Source organism: Theropithecus gelada, chromosome 6 (assembly GCF_003255815.1).
Source record: "Theropithecus gelada isolate Dixy chromosome 6, Tgel_1.0, whole genome shotgun sequence".
Taxonomy (NCBI): domain Eukaryota; kingdom Metazoa; phylum Chordata; class Mammalia; order Primates; family Cercopithecidae; genus Theropithecus; species Theropithecus gelada.
The window spans coordinates 44,356,756-44,376,648 of NC_037673.1; the positions used below are offsets into that span (position 1 = coordinate 44,356,756).

At 34.5% G+C, this 19,893-nt stretch overlaps 1 protein-coding gene across 1 annotated transcript in view; it reads right to left on the minus strand.

The window, feature by feature from the left end:
* Positions 1–19,893, minus strand: part of FGF10 (fibroblast growth factor 10) — an 85,289-nt gene that overhangs the window by 21,412 nt on the left and 43,984 nt on the right. The window lies entirely within an intron of this gene.

Here is a 19,893-nt window from a genome sequence, read left to right on the forward strand (position 1 = left end):
AACAGGAAAAATTAAGAGTTTTTAAAATGCAAAGAGAATAGTAAGTGGAGAAAAATAATGTATATCCCTATCTATCTACCTGTCTATCTACACACAAACAAATGTTATTTCATACCCCTTTTGGTGTCTTAGTAAACGATTCTAAATGGAATATGTTGACATTTCATTACTTAAGAATAGACGATAGATTAAAACTACTATGCACTTGAGTTTTCATGCACATAAAATATTGCTGGGATCTGGGAGATAAAGGAGAAGGCAAAAACTAAAAGTTAAAAGAGAAGAAACACTGAAAAAAAGAAAATTATTGAACTGACTTGACTTTGCATATATTACATTATTAAATACATTATTAAAATATATATCCAAGTCATGCTAACTGTAAATGTCTAATTTTCCTCGTCAAATTTTATCTGAAACTGTTAAAACTTTTAAAACTTAGACGAAGAATATTCAGAGAAACATTATCTTAAGCTTCTTTTTAATGTACCTGGGTTCAGCTACATAAAACCCCACAATATCATATCTTGAAGAAATGTTTCTATTTACATTTATTCGTCAAAATCTGAAGGCATTCCTTCTGGAAGAAAGACTCTCTTAACATTATTTATTGCATATAATGAATTGCAAGAAGGACTTTAAATTGATTTTCTCAAATCTGACTAGCGTATAAAGTATTGTCAGACAATTATTAAATTCAACTGAAATAAAATAATTTATAATAATGCATGATGATTAAAATGTCAGTACATAAATATGAGACAGGGAAAAACAAAAGCTGGAAAAGACTGGATAAATTTGAAAACAACTTTGCAACTTGCCACCAAAATGGCAAAACATAATTCTAGGTAAAGTGGTTGACTTTTTACCAAGTCAGATTAATAAATTAATGTAAACATCTATAAAGAACAAGCAACATCCAACAGTTTCATACTATTCAATTTCTTTTGCAAAGGTTTCCTCTTTTTATGTTAATTCTTAAAGATCAGGAAAAAAACTGTATGTAACATAACTTAATTTCAATGTAGATTATTCTTTGGTAAAATTCAAAGTAAACCCTGTTTATTTGTTTTTATAAGGATTTTATAAATGATATCCAAATAGACATCAAATTTAGTGTCATAATTTAATTTCAGAAAATATATATTTTAACAAATATACATACATCATACAGCATATATTTCACAGTCACTATTAATCAATAGGTATGTATATGAATAGATACACATCTATCTTATACAAAAACAGGTACAAAAAGCATTTAAAAATAAAAATAAAACTTAATCAAAACAGAAATAAATAAAAATAGACATGCCCTTAAAAAGCTTGAAAAACCTAATTAAACTCTGGCAAACCATGGAAACAGAACTCAGGAATAGAACTCTATTAAGCAATTTTTCCTTATGTATAGATTACAGTTACTGTGTAGCTGAGCCTATTTCTTAATGCACTGATATAAGAACTAGGTATCTTTTCATTTAGAGGAGAAATATTTAGTGTGCAGATTTCAAGATCTTTCAAAATTCTTATCTCTGATCATGTAGTAGAATTGAGAAGTATGATGAAGAGGATGGCAAATTTGGCTTGAAGTTAAAAGAGATCCAACTTGCCCATAGTTTATTATGTATTTATTTTTGAGACAGGGTCTCACTCTGCACCCATGCTGCAGTGCAGTGCCATGATCATGGCTCACTACAGTTTCAACCTCCCAGGCTCAAGCGATCCTCCCAATTCTGCCTCCGAAGTAGCTGGGACTACAGGCACAAACCACCACGCCCAGCTAATTTTTTTAAAATATTGTTTGTAGAGACAGAGGTCTCACTATGTTGCCTAAGCTGTTCTCAATCTCCTGGGATCAAGCAGTCCTCCCATCTCAGCCTCCCAAAGTGTTGAGACCGCCCTTAGTTTATTGAAAGCATACTTCTTCTTTCTTCATATGGGCCTCATCTGCCTCTCTTACCTGATGCTGTACTACCGGCACCGGGCTCTCATTTCATATGTATATATATAAACAAATTAATAAATTTATCTGAAGAAACTCATGTGAAAAGTAGTTGCTTCAATTTGGCAAACTCATTTTTTCCTAGAAAAAGGAAAGAAGAAAGAAGTGCTGGGTGTTCTTTCAGTTCACCATGGTTCAGTTCTCAAGTTGAAAGGGGACGCTACAGGAAAAGGGAAGCCGCTCCTCTGTTGGCAGGTATTCCCTACTTAATTGTGTCTCAACTATGCCCAGGGTACTCAGTGGGGTAAAATCAGAAGCCCTTCCAGGGTAGGCAGCACTATAGAGCACCACTCCCCACCCCACTGCCCCAATTTTTCTTCAGTCTTCAGCGTGGTTTCCAGCCTGAGGCTGAATCCTCACATTATTTTATGTGTGGATATTTGACTCAAAATAATAAAAGTGTACCCCGAGGGACTGATTGCCAAATGTAACCCTGTGAAAAATCACACTGACAATATTTGATGTTTACTGCATATAAAAGCCATCTATGAAACATAAAAAGGATATCTTGTGACTCGTATGCTATAGGAAGAGAACTAATAAAAGAGTCCCAAACCTAAACCAGAATTATTCTGCTCAGCCTTTTTCTTCTAAATTCACTTCCTTCAACCACAACAAAAGCCAAGAACCACTTTGTTACTCTTTTCTTACCCAAGTTTGCAGTCATAATAGCCTTTTAAAAAAGTTTTTAAAAAAGAGTCCCTTAACCGCAAAGTACAATATCTCAGTCCACACCCTGGATATTCTTTGTCTCAGAAACTTGGTCAAGGATGTTAAGGTAATAAGGTCCGCTGCAAACATCCAAACATAAACAACTGCTTGTTGACTCTAAAACCCTGATGAGTGTTTTCATCTTGAGTGTTTAACAGCTTTCTGACATGGTAGGAGATCCTATCTTTCTTCCTCTAGACAACAAACAGCTTTCTCATCCCTCTTCGCCTTCTCGGTCATTCAACACTTTAACTATAGGGAGGAGGACAAATGCTTTTCTGTATGTGGAGACTTAAAGACTACTAGGAAGCACACAACCATTTCACACCCTTCTTCTGTCATCATCACCAGCTCCTCTTTTTATTGTTTCTCCAACTTGCCTGTTGACAAAGACAGCTGCTAACAATTCCATTTGTGGTACTGGGATAAGCAATCTAATTGCATAGGCTTGTGGCCAGGGGTCTTGTCCAGCTAAGCTTTATTTCCAAAAGGAGAACTACAGAGACATTTCCTTAGATGTCTTCCCACTCACAAACTTCAAGGGATATTCATACTATACTGTTAAATGGCTGCACTTGAAAATTGTTTCCATGGCTTTTTTTTTGTTTTGCTTTGCTTTGTTTTGTTTTGTTTTTTCTGCTTTCACCTTTATGTAACCCCTCCAAAACTACTGGCATAGATGTTGAGTGAGGAGTGTACGGCTCATTAGAATCCATAGGTTTCTTTTTTTAGTTGCCCTTGCTGGCTAACTGTTATATACAAGGTAATCACATTGGAAAGTCAGAGATATTTTTGACTTTGAAACTGAAGCAAAATTGTGACACAAAATTTCTTTAGGTAGCAGACTTGCTGCCAAATTTATTACAGGCAGAAAAACATATAACCAGTTGTTTTCTTTACAAGATACGTACTTTCTCAGATTATGTACATTTCCCGTAACCCTTATAATTATCTTATCTATGAGATCTTAACCCATACTGACAATCTCATGTATATGCATAACATACTTTTAAAAAGTCTAATGGTCAGGCATGGTGGCTCACTCTTGTAATCCCAGCACTTTGGGAAGCCAATGCAGGAGGACTGCTTGAGCCTAGGAATTTGAGACCAGCCTGGGCACCATAGTAAGACCTCGTCACTACAGAACACACACAGAAAAATTAACTGGGCGTGGTGGTGCATGCCTGTGGTTCCAGATGCTCAAGAGGCTGAGGTAGGAAAATCACGTGAGCCAAGGAGGTAGAGGCTGCAATGAACTGTGATTGCACCACTGCACTCCAGTCTGGATGTCTTTTGCAGCAACATGGATGGAACACAAAGCTGTTATTTTTAGTGAAACAAGTGAGACACAAAAAGACAAATATGTATTCTCACTCATAAGTGGGGATAATACAAAATTATCTGGGCATGGCAGTGCACACCTGTAGTTAGCTATTCAGGAGGCTGAGCTGGGAGGATGTTTAAGCCCGGGAGTTTGAAGCTGTAGGGAGCCATGATTGTGCCATTACACTCTAGCCTGGGTGACAGAGTGGGACTCTGTCTCTAAATAAATAAATAGCCTAAGAAGAGGAAAACCTTATAAGAAAAATTATTTCAAGTGGATTCCAACCCAGAATAACTAGTTGACGTATTTGAAGAATTAATAATGTAGATTGTGCTCTTACTGTTAGTAAATAGGTGTATTTCATTGATTTATTTTGGTTTTACCAAGTACGGTCTTTTGTTTTGTTTTGTTTGAGACAGAGTCTCACTCTGTCGCCCAGGCTGGTCTGGCTGGAGTTCACTGGTGCAATCTCAGCTCACTACAACCTCTGCCTCCCGAGTTCAAGCGGTTCTCCTGCCGCAGCCTCCTGAGTAGCTGGGATTACAGGTGTGTGCCACCACGCCTGGCTAATTTTTGTATTTTTAGTAGAGACAGGGTTTCACCATGTTTGTCAGACTGGTCTCGAACTCCTGACCTCTTGATCCTCCTGCGTTGGCCTCCCAAAATGCTGAGATTACAGGCGTAAGCCACCACACCCGGCCTAGTCTTTTCTATATTTATAGAAGTAGATCTCTCTCATTGGTTGGTATAGATTGGTCATAGTTTCTTAACTTGGCATCACTATCTGCTACTTCATCAACACCTCCAACCTAAACTAGAACTCATATTCACATGAAAATTTAAATGAAAAAAAAATCACAAAAATGAGCATGTACCCAATATAAGAAACATTTGCTTTGAAATTGATGGATCAGACTTTTTAAGTAGTTTTGGCAAAATTGCCATCTAGTCTCCAACACAAAACAGCTGTTTTAGGTGGCAAAATCTTGTCAAGCTAAAGCACCCAACCCTTAAGCATGGGTAATTGGCAAGGCCTTGTTCCAGTTCATCTTTGGTCTCTACTGAATCTGGGCAAACAACTGTGAATTTGCGCTAAATTCTTCTTCCTATAATAGGCAGCCTGGCTTCCCATGGAGACATAGAGTTTTTAGAGCTTCAGTGTCCTCAGGGTATCTGCCAGTACAAAGCTGGTCTAGGATAAGCCACATTAATAGCAGTTTCCTCTTTTCATTCTTAAGCTGTCTTTTTATATTTATGAGCTCATTCTTGTGAGTTAAATATTCTGGATGTATTTCTGCAACTTTAATACCTACCCAATACTTACTCAAAAACTGTAATTTGTCTAGTCCTTTAGTAGTTTTTCAACATTTTCAAAAGTATTGCACTTTCAAAAGAAAGTTAAAGGAGCACTATCAACAAGGTGCAGGGAGACAGTGGCAGTCGAGACTTCTCTTTCTCAACATATGGCTTATGTTACAACTGAGCAAGCCCCCAGCTTTTATCTCTGGGAGCTGTGAAGTTGAGTACTCATAAGGTCTCAATGTCTAATTAATCCTTACTTAAAATTCACCTAAGTATAACAGGGATAGGAAGTTGGTTTCGGTTAGCATTTCCACCTTTCACCCTACCAAACATCTGGGAAATATTCAGTTTAAGATCAGATCCAAGCCTTTTGGCATTACTACCTTAAAACATTAAGATATCACCAGCAATTTGCCTCTGTTTCAGAAAATTAAAAGCATATTTGAGATATAAACATGAGTGTGCCACTAATATTACTGGCAATAATTGAGAGCTATTCTTTTATTATAATGAGGGGAAAACGGAGGATGTTCTCAGATGAAATAGGTAGAGTAAGTCCAAATGGTAACATTACTCTCCTAAAATAACTGTGTGTGTAATGAATGCTGAAGATAAAGCATACTAAATGCTACTGTTTTGTTTCATGACTATGTACTATTTGATAGGATAGAGAGCATATATAGCCTATATAAGCAATATAAAACCTCATCTGTCTCTTAGAAAAATATCAAAATTACAATTTAAACTGTTCAAAATATAAACTAAGAATTATCAACTTGATTGATCGGACGTCATTTTTTGTGAGATTATTGACTGTTCGCTTAAAATAAAAAACATGGATGTTTTCTTCAGACTTTGTCTCACAAACAGTATTTTGCATTCATATTCTTAATAATTAAGGTGAGATCACGGGGAAAAGACATTATAAATAGTGATTCCTGGTAAAATTATGACGGTTATGTCTCCATTTATATACTAATGTTAATGGTAAAGCGAGAGACAGGCAAATGAGAAGTGCTTTTCTGTGGTTTGAAGACATAGTTCTGAAAAATTTCTTTGGGAGCTAAATTTATTTTTCTGACAAGCCTCTTCCTTTCGTCAAGATACAAATTAAGCCAGACTAGAGAGTGCTTAAAATTTTTATGCACTTATTTTAGGAGCTCCTTTGTTTCTGGGGCCACTGCACCAAGATTTTGCTTATTGTGTTTTTCACTTTGGAGCTTTGCTTAACAATTCAGGCGCTTTCTTAGAAACTGCTTGCAAATATCTATCAGTATCCAAATATGTCCTTAAACTTCATGTGATTTTAGGTTTTATTAAATAATTCCACTGATCATAAGAGAAAAAGGAAAACGAAACTGGAAATGTGACTGCCTTTACTTGGAGATTGCAAAATTTTTCTCAAGCAATTATCATGTTTGATTCAATGTTTTCTAAAAAAGCATTGACATTTAAAACACTCTTTAAAAGGTCATTTTGAAGACATATGAGCAAGTTGTACTGAGGGTGTTGTATGTGCAATTAGGGTTCTTTTCTCTGTAAAGCCTTGCCAGTTCCTTAGATGAATGAGAATCCACCAGCTCAGTTTTCATCACCTTTTGTGTCTCTGAGTCTGACACAATGTTGTTGATCCCATTTTGCATGCAAAAAACATGAGGGATTGAAAATTAAAAGCAGTTACCAGCCAGGCTGTTAACAACCCATAACCAAAGATCATCGAGAACAGAAATCATGCTAGCATCATGCTAAAAAGAATGTCGAACAGTGCCATGAATATTGTGGTTACTCAATACTTAGTGATTGGTTGATATTTACATGTGGACACTTTTGGGCTTGAGATGGAGACATGCAAGCTGTGTTCTGATGGTAGTGCAACTGAATATAAATAACTTGAAGGGAAAAAATAACCTACCAATTCCTCCCTATCTCCCCACCTCTTCAGAAACATCTAATACTATTAAACTCAATAGATGTGTAAAGCAGAAGCATGAACCCCATTTTTCCATTTAAATAATACAAAAAGGTGTTTAGCATCATGTTAAAGTCTCTCTCTCTCTCTCGCAGTCTTTAGGTAGGGATTTTGTTGCTATTGACTTGGCAAGTTGGAAGCTGTATGAATTTGAAACAGCCAGTTAATGTCTAGGAGTTTCCTTCCTCATCTGTAAAATAAGTCAGTTGCCCCAGAGGTGATTATCAAAGACTTTTCCAGCTTTATAATTCTATGATCTATGAACAAGAGCCAAAATCACAATTTAGGATTTGGCACCTGATTTTATACTATGCTAGTGCCATAGAACTGCTTATTTCATTAATCTCACATGTTGAATTTCTCTATGTAACCTGGTTTGACTTTGTTGTTTTTTCCTTTAAAGGAACCAAGCATACTATCCATTTGGCAACTGAGAGTGGTTCTTAAAAGAGCTTTTAATTATACTTGGGAAATAAATGTAATGCCAGTGGCACATATGTCCTACTGCCCTCTAGTGGATAAAACCATATCTTCCCTAGAGTAGTTACAAGTTAGGTTGAAATAGTGCTTCTCAAACTATACACATCACCTGGGGTGACGCCTTAGCTTCTGAGTTACAAACTCCCAGGTGGTTTTAATGCTGCTGGTTCTAGGACCACACTTTGAGTAGCATGAGTTTAAGTGATTTTCCTTGGTACATAATTACTTTAAGTAAGGAAGGAAACATATTTGGCACATGATATGAAAGAAGTTTCTAGTTAGCAGAAGATGCAGAGGAAGAAAAAGAAACAGGAGGGTAAGGAGGAGGAGGAGAGAAAAGGGCAAGAGCGTGAGAAGGAGATGGGGAAGAATATGAAGAAGAAATTAAATCCACCAGATTGAAAGGGCTCATGTGGCAAAACTACATAGCTCTTGATCACTGGCAATCTCTAGAAAGTTTCTATATCTAGGCTTAATAGGACAGTATATGCATTAGGACTTACATTGTGTTCCTCTTATCTTTTATTATATGTTAGTAAATTTTAATTAAAAAGAAGTCCTGACCCCCCCCAAAAAAATTACAACTTGTTGAACCAAAGTTAAGATTTTACAATTCTATAGTTATGTAAAAATACATATTCAAATCAGTCTAGACAGAAAATACTCACTACTTTTGTGTATTTTATTACAGAAGTAAGCTGCGTTGATGGAACACTGAGTATATATAGCCAGATGCACTTATCTCTTCCATAGTGAGATTTCTTCCCAGACAGTAGAATAGTCAAAGTTTAGCAACAAAAACCTGTATGTTCAAAGCACTGTTCTGAGTACTGAGAATATAGACCTAAGCAAGGAAGCCAACCCAGCAGTGGTATTTTGTCATGAGTTAATTCTACAGAGAGGAAGAAAAAAAATAAACGACTATGCTAAAGTATAACAAAATTTATAGAAGATTAATAATAGTCCCATTTATAGGGTATCACTATGTCCTTGACCTTATAGTAAGCAAACATCGGCCATTAGTGTGATGGCTCCATTATATTCTCCATTATATACATGAGAAAACTGAAACTAAAAGAGGTTAGAGTCAAGGTCCAAACTCATGTATGATATCAAACCTTAACCACCAGATTGTGTTGCATTTTGTTTATTTCCAAATGTTAACTCCAGCTAATCAACAGATGAACAGGAATCCTTCCCTTCTGTGTTCCATATTTTCAACAGTTGCCTCTTTAGTGCAATGGAAGGAGATGACATGAGGCTGCCAGTTTGAGTAACAAATAATGTGTGTTGGTGTCTCAGCATCTCTTCATTTTTATTCGATCTGTGAGGAGTGTGACTGTAGGAAAAGGCAGGGGGAGAGAAAGCAGAGACTGCGACTTGTATCTCTGTTTTAAATTTAGTTCCCTACTCTACCCCTAAAGCGTAGCTTTCATCCTCTTCAGTAGATGAAATCTTCTGGCCCACACCCGCTTTCTTTTCAGAAACAAATGGTCACCTGGGGCAAAAGGTGATTCAACTAGGAGGGTCACCATTTCCTTATAATAATGGTAAATATTACTTCAAATTTACCTTCGCAGTTTTCTACTTCCAAGCAAGCCTCAGTTACTTGTCTTGAAACTTTGTTATGCTCCATTTTTTTTATTTTGAATGAGGATATAGTGCCCTATCCTTATGTCCACAATTTTAGGCCTTGTATTCGTTTCTATTTTGCCATATTATCTCTGTACTCCAGAGTAAGAATTCATTTGAAAATACTCCTTCTTCTAGTCCTTTCATAGAATATTCTAAGTTTGTTTCTGGAATAGTCTCAGGGATTGTCTACAAAGAAATCTTGAAATCCAAAACCAACATAAAGGCTCTCCCAGGTCACTTAAAAAAAAGAAATGTCAGCCACCTTCCTATCCCAGATACATAGGGGAATATGGTTACTTCACACAGGAAAACAAAAAGAAAAATTATTATACTTTAAGTTCTAGGGTACATGTGCACAACGTTAGAAACTTACCAGTGGACATATCTTTAGAGGTCACATTAAAGAATGTCAGTAATTTGGATTGGACACAATGAATGTCCTAATGGTTGAATGAATTGCCTACCTTAACACAACTGGTAGTTAGGCCAGCTGAAATTTAAACTCATATTTTTTTCAATACCAGCCAAATGTGCTTTTCACTAGCTCTAGAAGAAATGATACTATTGCAGAATAGTTACCACCTGATACGGTAATGCCTGGTGAACATGATAGCTGGTGCCTGACATTGTTTAGTCAGCTGACAAATAAAGATACTTGCATAAACAAGCCCAGGAAAGGCTCAGTGGAAATTGATCATAAATGTTGGGAGGAAATCATGAGTAAGCATAAGATAAATCCCTGTATCTCAGAAGAACTTTTCCCTTTCTTTGTCTCTCTTAATCATTCTCACTTGAACATTTTCCCCTACTAACGTTAGGATTTTAAAAAGATATAATATTGTATTTGATTCAATTTAATCTTTCCACATACTTCCAGACTCAAAATTTAACCTCATCATGAAAGACTGATAAATAACAGCAAGATAGGAACATATAAATCTGAATAATCTTTTTCTAATTATCAGTTATAAATGGAATTTGGTTTTTAAACTAGGCTTACAGGTAGGAATATGTGGATCATAACATAACAACAATGACTCATAACAATGATCACTCACCAAGAGGCATTCATGCATCTTTTCTTAATGGTGAGAAGAAATGACCTACTCTCCCTTCCCTTCCCTTAAGCATGCCCAAGTAGACTGGAGATCTCCAGATTTTCCTTTTTGTATCAAGTTAAACTCTAGTGGCTATATTTTCCATCCTCTACTTAGTATGTATCTTAGTATATAACAAAAAAACATACTTTCATGTTAAGGGTATTTTATCAAAATAAAATTCAAGCAAAAGTTCTCTTGGGAATTCTACTGGTAAGAATCATTTAGATTTTGTGTTCCCAATTCTATGTGACAAATATAATTTTTGTCATGTTAAATGTATTCATGGATTTACAACCTGAGCATTATTAAGAGAGGCCAATTACATTCTATTTATTTTGGCTAAATTATTTTTTAGCACATGGAAGCTAATTATGGAAAACAAATCCTTTGTACCAATTCATATAGCAGTTAAGCCATATGAATAGAGTTGCCTGCCTAGCTTTAATATACTGCTTTTCACTCTATTGACTATACAATTTGGGGAAGTCCAGATTGAAAATGAAAGATAATCTGTAAACAAATGTTATAGAATATGCTACTTTACCTAGGCATACCCATTTTAGTAACTCATGTAACCATTCATATTATTGAATATTTAAAAATCAGAATATAATTAATAAATATTAATAACAATAATAACTTCAGTGGAGGTCTAACAAATAGGACAATTCTATGGATTCAAATACTTGATAGACTAGAAAGTAAAAAGGAAGAAAACTGAAACAAGATAACATAAAATATGTACCATTTGAACTACAAATTTGTAGATGAATAAGATAGAATTGTTTTATCTTTATTATTGTATATTAATGAACCTGCATGTTTTCATCATATTTTAAAACCAAATTTTCATCAGCATTTCATTAATGCTTTTGGAGAACTGTGGTTTTTATAACTGCTCATTATTAATTTGTTTGTATGTGAGTTTGATTCTCTTTTGGTTTTTTTTCTAATTCATTTTATCTCTTTAATGAGAGTTACTTAAAATATATAATTTTTGTCTGAAAATGATTTAAATCATCTAAGAAATACTGGCATTTTTCAAAATTTCTTTCATGGTATTTAAATCCATAATTTTGTGCTAGTTTATACATTTTATTCTCCTCTTTTTGTGGTTTTGTTTCATAATATTGAGAGATAATCAGTTTCAAATACTTACTGTGGTCAAAATTACTGATTGCCAGATTCTATGTTTGTCTGCTTTTTTTTGTTGTAATCATATCACTTCATTTCCCCACACCCTCCTCCTCAGGAGACAGGTGGAGGAGAACTGTCTCATGGAAAGATTTCTCTAATGAGTATTATAAGCGACAGAAAGACCACATAGAGTAATGCTTATACATTTGGACTTTGGAAAGATGAAGTTCAAATCCTGGCTCCACCACTTACTATCTTTGTAACCTAGGACAAATTATTTAAGCTTACTAAGCCCAGTTTTTTCATCTGTAATATGAGATAATAATAGAATTTAGAACTGTGGTGAGAATTAAACGAGATGATGCCTTAAAAGTATGTAGAAGAATGATAAAAGGATATGGTAAAATGACAGTTATTATTATTAATCTCCTTGTTTTGCATATTTCAGAGCAATTTTTCATCTAAGTTATGTTCCATCTAAGGTGAAGTCTAGATAGAGGAAGTGACATGGAAGACAAAGAGCACTTACTAACCAATTTGGGAAGTGGCAAGGCAGAATGGTAAACCTGAAAATAACAAAAAGTGAGCCTCCAATTTTCTTAGATCCTATATCCGCCCACAGCTGACTCAAAGAAAGAGGCTATCTTAGTAAGATAGAGTACCGCCATTACTACCACTACTATTATAAGAAATTTTAATCCCCAAAATAGGCTTTAACATCTAATGGTTTCACCTGTGAATATTATTAAATTTTCTAAAATAGGTAAGCTTATGTTGTATTAGTGATCCCAATTTGTTTTGCAAAAAAAGTAGCATAACTCTGATACTGAAATATTAAGATAACACAAAAAGAAAGATACTATTGAATCCTAGATAAAACATTAATTAATTGAATTCCATAGTGTATTATAGAAGATCTCATTATGATATATATCCCAGGAATTCAAATGAAGTTCCCTCTTAGTAAACTACACCCACTGACACAACTAGTCTTTAACATTAACTCACAAGTCCAGGTCAATGCAATGTAACGTTAAACAAAAATTAGAAAGATAAGTATTAAAAAGAGGAAACCATACCATCATTACCTTTTGATGATAACTGCCTAGCCAAAACACAAAAAATAATCTACTGAAAACATTTATTTCAGTTTGTTGAATTAAAAGTATTTTAAATCAATATGTTTCTATACACCAAGCACTATTAGAAAATAAAATGGTCAGAGATGCCAAAAACAGATTTGGATGTTAAAAAGCATATTAGGGCTCAGGGTGGTGGCTCACGCCTGTAATCCCGACACTTTGCGAGGCTAAGGCAGGTGGATCATGAGGTCAGGAGATCGAGACCATCCTGGCTAACACAGTGAAACCCCGTCTCTACTAAAAATACAAAAAATTAGCCAGGCGTGGTGGCACGCACCTGTAGTCCTAGCTACATGGGAGGCTAAGGCAGGAGAATCTCTTGAACCCGGGAGGTGGAGGTTGCAGTGAGCCGAATTGTGCCACTCCACTCCAGACTGGGCAAAAGAGCAAGACTCCATGTCAGGAAAAAAAAAAAAAAACGTATTAGATTTATTATGTGTAATAATGACAAAGTGAAAACAATCTAAATGTCCAAATAAATGTATGTGTTAAATAAATTATTATTCTAACGTAATTATTATGCTTCCACCAACAATCATACAATATGTTAGAAAAAGGTTAAAAATAGCATTAATGAGTTGAGGAATTGCTAATAAAATGTAAGCTTTAAATATGAAATTTTATGCTCACAATTCCACAAAAGCTACAATTTAACATATTATCTTAACACATATAGTTTTTACATATCAGAAAGAAGGAAGATAATCTAAACGGCGGATCACGAGGTCAGGAGATCGAGACCATCCTGGCTAACACGGTGAAACCCCGTCTCTACTAACAAATACAAAAAAACACTAGCCAGGCGAGGTGGCGGGCGCCTGTAGTCCCGGCTACTCAGGAGGCTGAGGCAGGAGAATGGCGGGAACCCGGGAGGCGGAGCTTGCAGTGAGCTGAGATCCGGCCACAGCACTCCAGCCTGGGTGACAGAGCGAGACTCCGTCTCATAAAGAAAAATAAAAATAGAAATAAAAATAAAAAAAAAACAATGATTGCTTCTATGTGATGACATTATTGGTTATTTTTATTTTCTTTGTACACTTCTGTATTTTCTACAACCAGTATTTAGTACTTGTTTTTCAGAGTACAAAATTGTTTTTCAGAAAATATGACAATAATCAAATTTGAGGGATACCAAAAGAAATTATGAAGCTCTTTGTAGACCTCTTGGTTTCGAGTCCCTGCATGCAGTGACCGGAGGTCTTCTGCCATTTAGAGGAGATAAATGCCATATCTACATTGAAAGATGCGGCACAGATACCATTCGGGTTGACAAGAGCATCTGTCTAGCATGTTAACTTCCTAAGGCTTTGATGTGTTTAAAAGATCAGCAAGGCTTTTCCATTGTCTTCCCTCATCACAACACAAGTTCAAAGAAACATTTATTATAAAAAGGCTAAATTCTAACAAATATGTGTCCCCAGATTTGAATTACAATTTAAAGTTTCTCTATAACTTTATCAGAATTTCCCAAACTGCTGAGTTAAAGTACTCTGTTAATTTTCGTTGTTTGTGATTAATATGTTCTGCTTTAAGTATCAAAGTCAAAAGAATGAGACATGTTATTGTTATTGAGTGAGTAATGTAAGAAGATAACATAGAGAATTATTGTAGAAAAACAAACTATATCTAAATTGAGATTGTCTAACTAGCTACTTAATGAATTTAAGGCATGTTAAGAACGTCAGTTAGAATGTGGATAAATGGTCATGTAAAGTCAAATCAATGAATCTAATTTCCTGTTCATTTAAGACCAACTATATTTAATTTTAAACAGCTTCTTTCCTTTCACTATTTTTTCTGAAAGTGATCAAAGCACACAATGAATATGATTTAAAGAGGGTATTTTATGAAAATTTCCAAAATATCTAATCTGTCTTTAAATAGAGATTAAAATTCAAACACAAAGAACATTTTAAACTTTATTTAATTATTTTTCTTTGAAGTCTTTACATTTGAGGTTCTAAATATTGTACAGATATGACCAGAATAGTTAAATTATTTTAGAGTTCAGTAGTACCAGTAAGTATAAATTAACCCACCACTCAAAAAATGTTACACTTATTATAATTTAATTGGTTTTTAACTTTTGAATGTAGAAATTATGATAATTGTACTCACAGTATATTAAAGACATTTAGAGTTGAGGACAAGAGAAAAACCCCACAAATTTAAAAAACTTTAGCATAAGGCATTCTATTGGGGATATTAGCTTTCTTTATATAAGTAGGCTTTGTTCTGGTATAGCAAGACAATTTTCCTTGTGTATTTGCAAATTATCTAAAATGCAGTGATAACCTCCTATCAACACTCTATTTGTGAAACAGTAACCTATGAGGCCCATACTGAGAAATTTCCACTTCTTCTTTTTCCACTTTGCGATTCTTTGAATGATGTCTTCTTATCTTCAAGGTTTCCTCTGGCCATTTGACCCCTATCTTTAATGTCATGCTTTCTACTCTGTGCTATTCAGCTCCTCACCTTCCAACTTTTGGTTAAATTCTTCCCTTCTTTCAGAGTCCGTATTATCTCAGACAAAGGACTGGCACTTCAGGCTATCTGCCCCCATTCTTTTCATGTTCCTATCAACATCCATCTCTTACATCTGAAGACTCAAGTCTTCATTCTTATACATTGCTTTAAATTAAGGTAGAGCTTTGCTCATTTCTCTTGACTTGAACTTTCTTTCTCCACTATTTAGTTAGTTAATAGGACAGAAAAAGGTAAGAAATCAAGATTTATGAGAGGCTAGGAGTGAAGAACTTTAGAAAGTAGCTTTGTCTTTGTCCCAGTGACCACTTGCCACTACTGCCAAAGTGGTCATGAAATTTTCCATTTCACACATATCTACCACTTTGGACAGTCAAGGAGAAATGGAGTTAAAGAAGAAAGGAGTCTATAAAAATGACAGGAGCAGATGAGACTGAAATAGTTGTGGAAGGAAAAAGCAGGAGTTGGCATCAACACAGAATTTGGAAGGTGAAATGAAAGTAGCCCAAAGAATAGGAATAACATTCCTTGGGCTTGCTTCTTTCCATGTCCCTTCAAGAATTGCCCAAAAGTTATAACTTTAGTGAGGGTTATAAGACTTTGAAATCTTCCCTTGTATCCATAAAGTGCCAATGTTTTAGCTTCTTGGTGTACTTTCCATTAGCTCTTTAAAAAACATACAGCACCAACCTAATAGCAAAATATTATGAGATATAATAAAAATTTGAAAGTTCAATGACATTATATGCAGCATGAAAAGAAGTGTTTAATAACAGGTCACAGATAAATGTTTCTTTGTCATGATGGCTACATGTATTGTCTTTTTTCAGTGTGATAATTCTAATTTTCATTATTATGACAATACTGACATAAATGATTGATAGTTCTTGGCTCTCACTTTAGGACAGCAGAGTGTTACTAAATATGAAATTCTGAAAGAAAATGCCTTTGAGAATTTAGACTCTAGTGGAATAACTCTCTTGTATATAGCTAACCTTTTTTTCTAGGAATTTAAAATCTACCACCTTTGGTAAACTCAGAACTGTCGAGAAGAAAAGAGAATTAGGAATGTATTTGTTGTCCTTTGCCCAAAAGAAAAAAGAAATGACAGTCAAAGAAAGAGTCAATCCAAGGTGAAAGCGGAGAGACAAAACAAAATAAAGAAAGAAAAACCACATCCATGTATAAACCTTAGAAATTAACATGAGAACCACCCCCAAGTTAACGATTGGTTTACATGATGACTTGAAATATACTTTCCATTTAATATGAGAAAAATATATTCTAATCAAGTCTTCCTTTGTTCTTATTTTTTAGCATTTCTAGAGTCTGTTCGATTTCTAGAGTAAAAGTTTGCATACGAGTTCTAGGTGAAATAAATGGCAATAAATGCTTGTTAACCTAATAACTATTATAGTATTTTTTACAATGGAAAACATTATACTTGCTTCTTTCCTACAGATATTATGCAGACTCATTGAATATGTCTTCTTGAAAATGTGGTATACATAAGGAATGTTGCATTGGATAAAAATTGGTAAAATTTCACTTGTAGGGAATTCTTAGGAGCAAGAATGTAAAAAAATAAAACTACACCACTCAGTTCTACTTCATTAGGTCCTGTATCTGGTTTACAGAATACAATGAAGAAGAAAAAATATAATATGGTTTATTATTTTATATATTCAGATAGATAATAGTCTGAGCTATTTCCATAATTCACTGCCTTATTATTTAAAAAAACATAAAACTGATGAGTGTTTTCAAGTAGGTAAGTTATTTTAGTCTATTCTTTGAAGCAGAGCAATGAAAGCTCTATAATGTCCACATAATAGACCAACTTACTGTAATGTAATAATCTTGGAGGAGATTTAACACCCATTATCTGAAGACCTAAAACTTCTAGGGAACTGTTATGGTTGCTCAGCACTGCTGTAGGACCTAAATGTAAGAACAGAAACATTTCTGAATAAGATCCAAAGTGACTGGGGAGAAATCATGGGACAGTGGGTTCATCATATAATTTAAAATCAGACAGTTGAACCAGATCTGCCTTATACTCTTTTGATTGATATTGAACAACCTTACTGTGTAGAATTTATGTAAGTAATACATTATTTAAGGTATGGAAAGTATTCAACAAATAGTGGTTTTTTTATTTCTAAATTCCAATGAATCCTGTATGCTTTGCAGAAATACCATTTAGTGATGATCGAAGTTAGAGATGGGAAAACAATATTGTCTTTTTTATAATATTCTTTAAAAAGAATGTATGCATACCTTAATAACCTCACTCTAGCAATAACATTTGTGAATTTAAAACTATCTGGAAGCAAGTAAATTTATATTCTCAGTCCATGCTACCACATATTCCTTAATTAGCTGTCTCCTTTACAAAATTATATTATTTTAGTCTTAAATTTGATCTTCATGAGTATCACAGACAAATCAATGACCACTTATGAAGTAGCCCATATGGATTATTAACTATAGGATACAAAGAAGTAGAAGTCACACTCCAGCATCTAGACCTTACTTTTACTTCAGTCATTGAAATTCAGTGCACATTGCGTTAGGCACATTCTGTCAAAGGACAAAACAATTTGTGAAAGTTAATAAATATTAGATATAGATGTCACAAATCCTTTTATAATATATAAGTTTCTGCATAAATTGTATCAAAAAAACTTCAATTGGAGTTCAAGGGAACAAGGATTTTGGATTAAGAAATTTATAGAAAGTTTTAGAAAAAAAAAAAAAAAACTAGCTAACCAGAATTCATTTTTCAAAGTGCTGTATTTACTGACTGCCACCTATAGGTTAAGCACGCTAGTAAACCACAGGCAGGAGGAAGCCAGAGTACCCTTACATAAAGGGAATGAAAATATTTAGGAAGTTCATTACCTTGACCACACTAAAGTTCATCTGCATTAAAAAAAAAAATAAGTTGCTTGCTTTGGGATATTTCAGTAATTTAAGTTGTAGAATGTTACTCTCTAAAGGAAATCCATGATATCTCCAAATTTGGGGATGTCAATCTTTCTGTTTTACATTAGTAAACAGAATCTAGAACAGTAAGCCAATTCTAGTGGAGTAAAGTGAGTCTCTAGCTTTTATTGCATTGTATACTAGTTCCAAAGCATCAATCCTCTTCCCCAAATGCATCACATAGTTTGGTAGGATCTAATTAGTTTTTTAATAATTTCCTCATCATTGCATCAAAGTTCCGAACTTCAGGAAAGAAGCATCTCCAGAGATGGGGTGCAGATTCAAATAGAAGTGGGTGGGTGTGTGGTACCCTTACATGAGCAAATAAAAATAACTAGTCTAGAGTTTATAGTTCATGACAGGCATTTTGTTTACAAAAATAATTTTTCATTTAAAAACTCTATTTAAATAATGTTTTTGAATTTAAATTTCCACTTTATATACAAGTTAGGTACAAGTACTCATTCCCCACTGAAATCTATGCTATGAATCCTAAAGTCTTATTAAATGACAAGAAAAAGAAGAATCATTGCAATCATGACTTATCTTGGATCCCTTAAGTCTAAAGATCCTTAAGTCTATTGTTAATATTATAGCTCAACCATAGGAAATATGACTGAAGATCATGCATTACCTGATTGTATTATCAAGTTTTATTCATGTTTAGCACAAACTCTCTGATATCTAATTTTACATTAAAATTCTACCTTCTAAAATGTGGGACACATAACATTCTAGATGTTTCATGCTATGAGATATATGAGATGATTCTGAGGTGACACATACAAGTAGTATGAAATAACATTAAATCATAAAATGAAACACTTCCCTGTTTTTCAATCCTTCTGATTATGTCAAGTAAAATCTCAGTTTATTACTAATATGTCATTAACACCTCTGGAAAGCTTGCTTATCTCCCTTTCCAACAAATGAAATCTGAGCCTTCAGACTTAGATTCTTTTGCCAAAACATAGCATATAGCCAGAATTTAACCATGGTATCTTGTTTTTATTATATTTCATTCTGTGATCACCTTCTATTTATGGCAACAGATATTGGCTTTCCCTTTATTAGAGTGACATAATAATTTGTCTTTAAAAATAAATTAATTTTAGTATACAAAGTGAGTCAACTTAAAGGAAAAGAATTAAGGAAATAATAGGATAGGGCCTGACAGATATGGCAACATTTGTAGTAGTGGTATGTGAATGACTGGTGTTGAGAAAATACTTCTAATGATGGTTTAACAACCCAGGAAAGTAAAAGCTCTTGCTGAATGCAGACAGATCAAAGCACAACTCTGACTAAACAACTAGAGGTGAACAAATGTGCATCCAGACATAGGGAACAACAGAAAAAGCCAGGTTGGATGGTCAGGGATGTGGTCAGAGTGCAAGCAAAGAGACGTCCATAGAGAACAGAGAGACAGGTGAGATTGAAAACACAGAAAAGCTGTCAGCTCTAAGGCTGAAGCAAACTGCTAGTCCAGCCCAGGTACTTTAATGCATCCCATTGCCACAGTCCAATTTTATGACTTCATGCTTAAATGGGGATAAATTCAGGCAGATGATAATACTATGTCTGATTGAAGACAAACAGTTAGGAAAACAGCATTT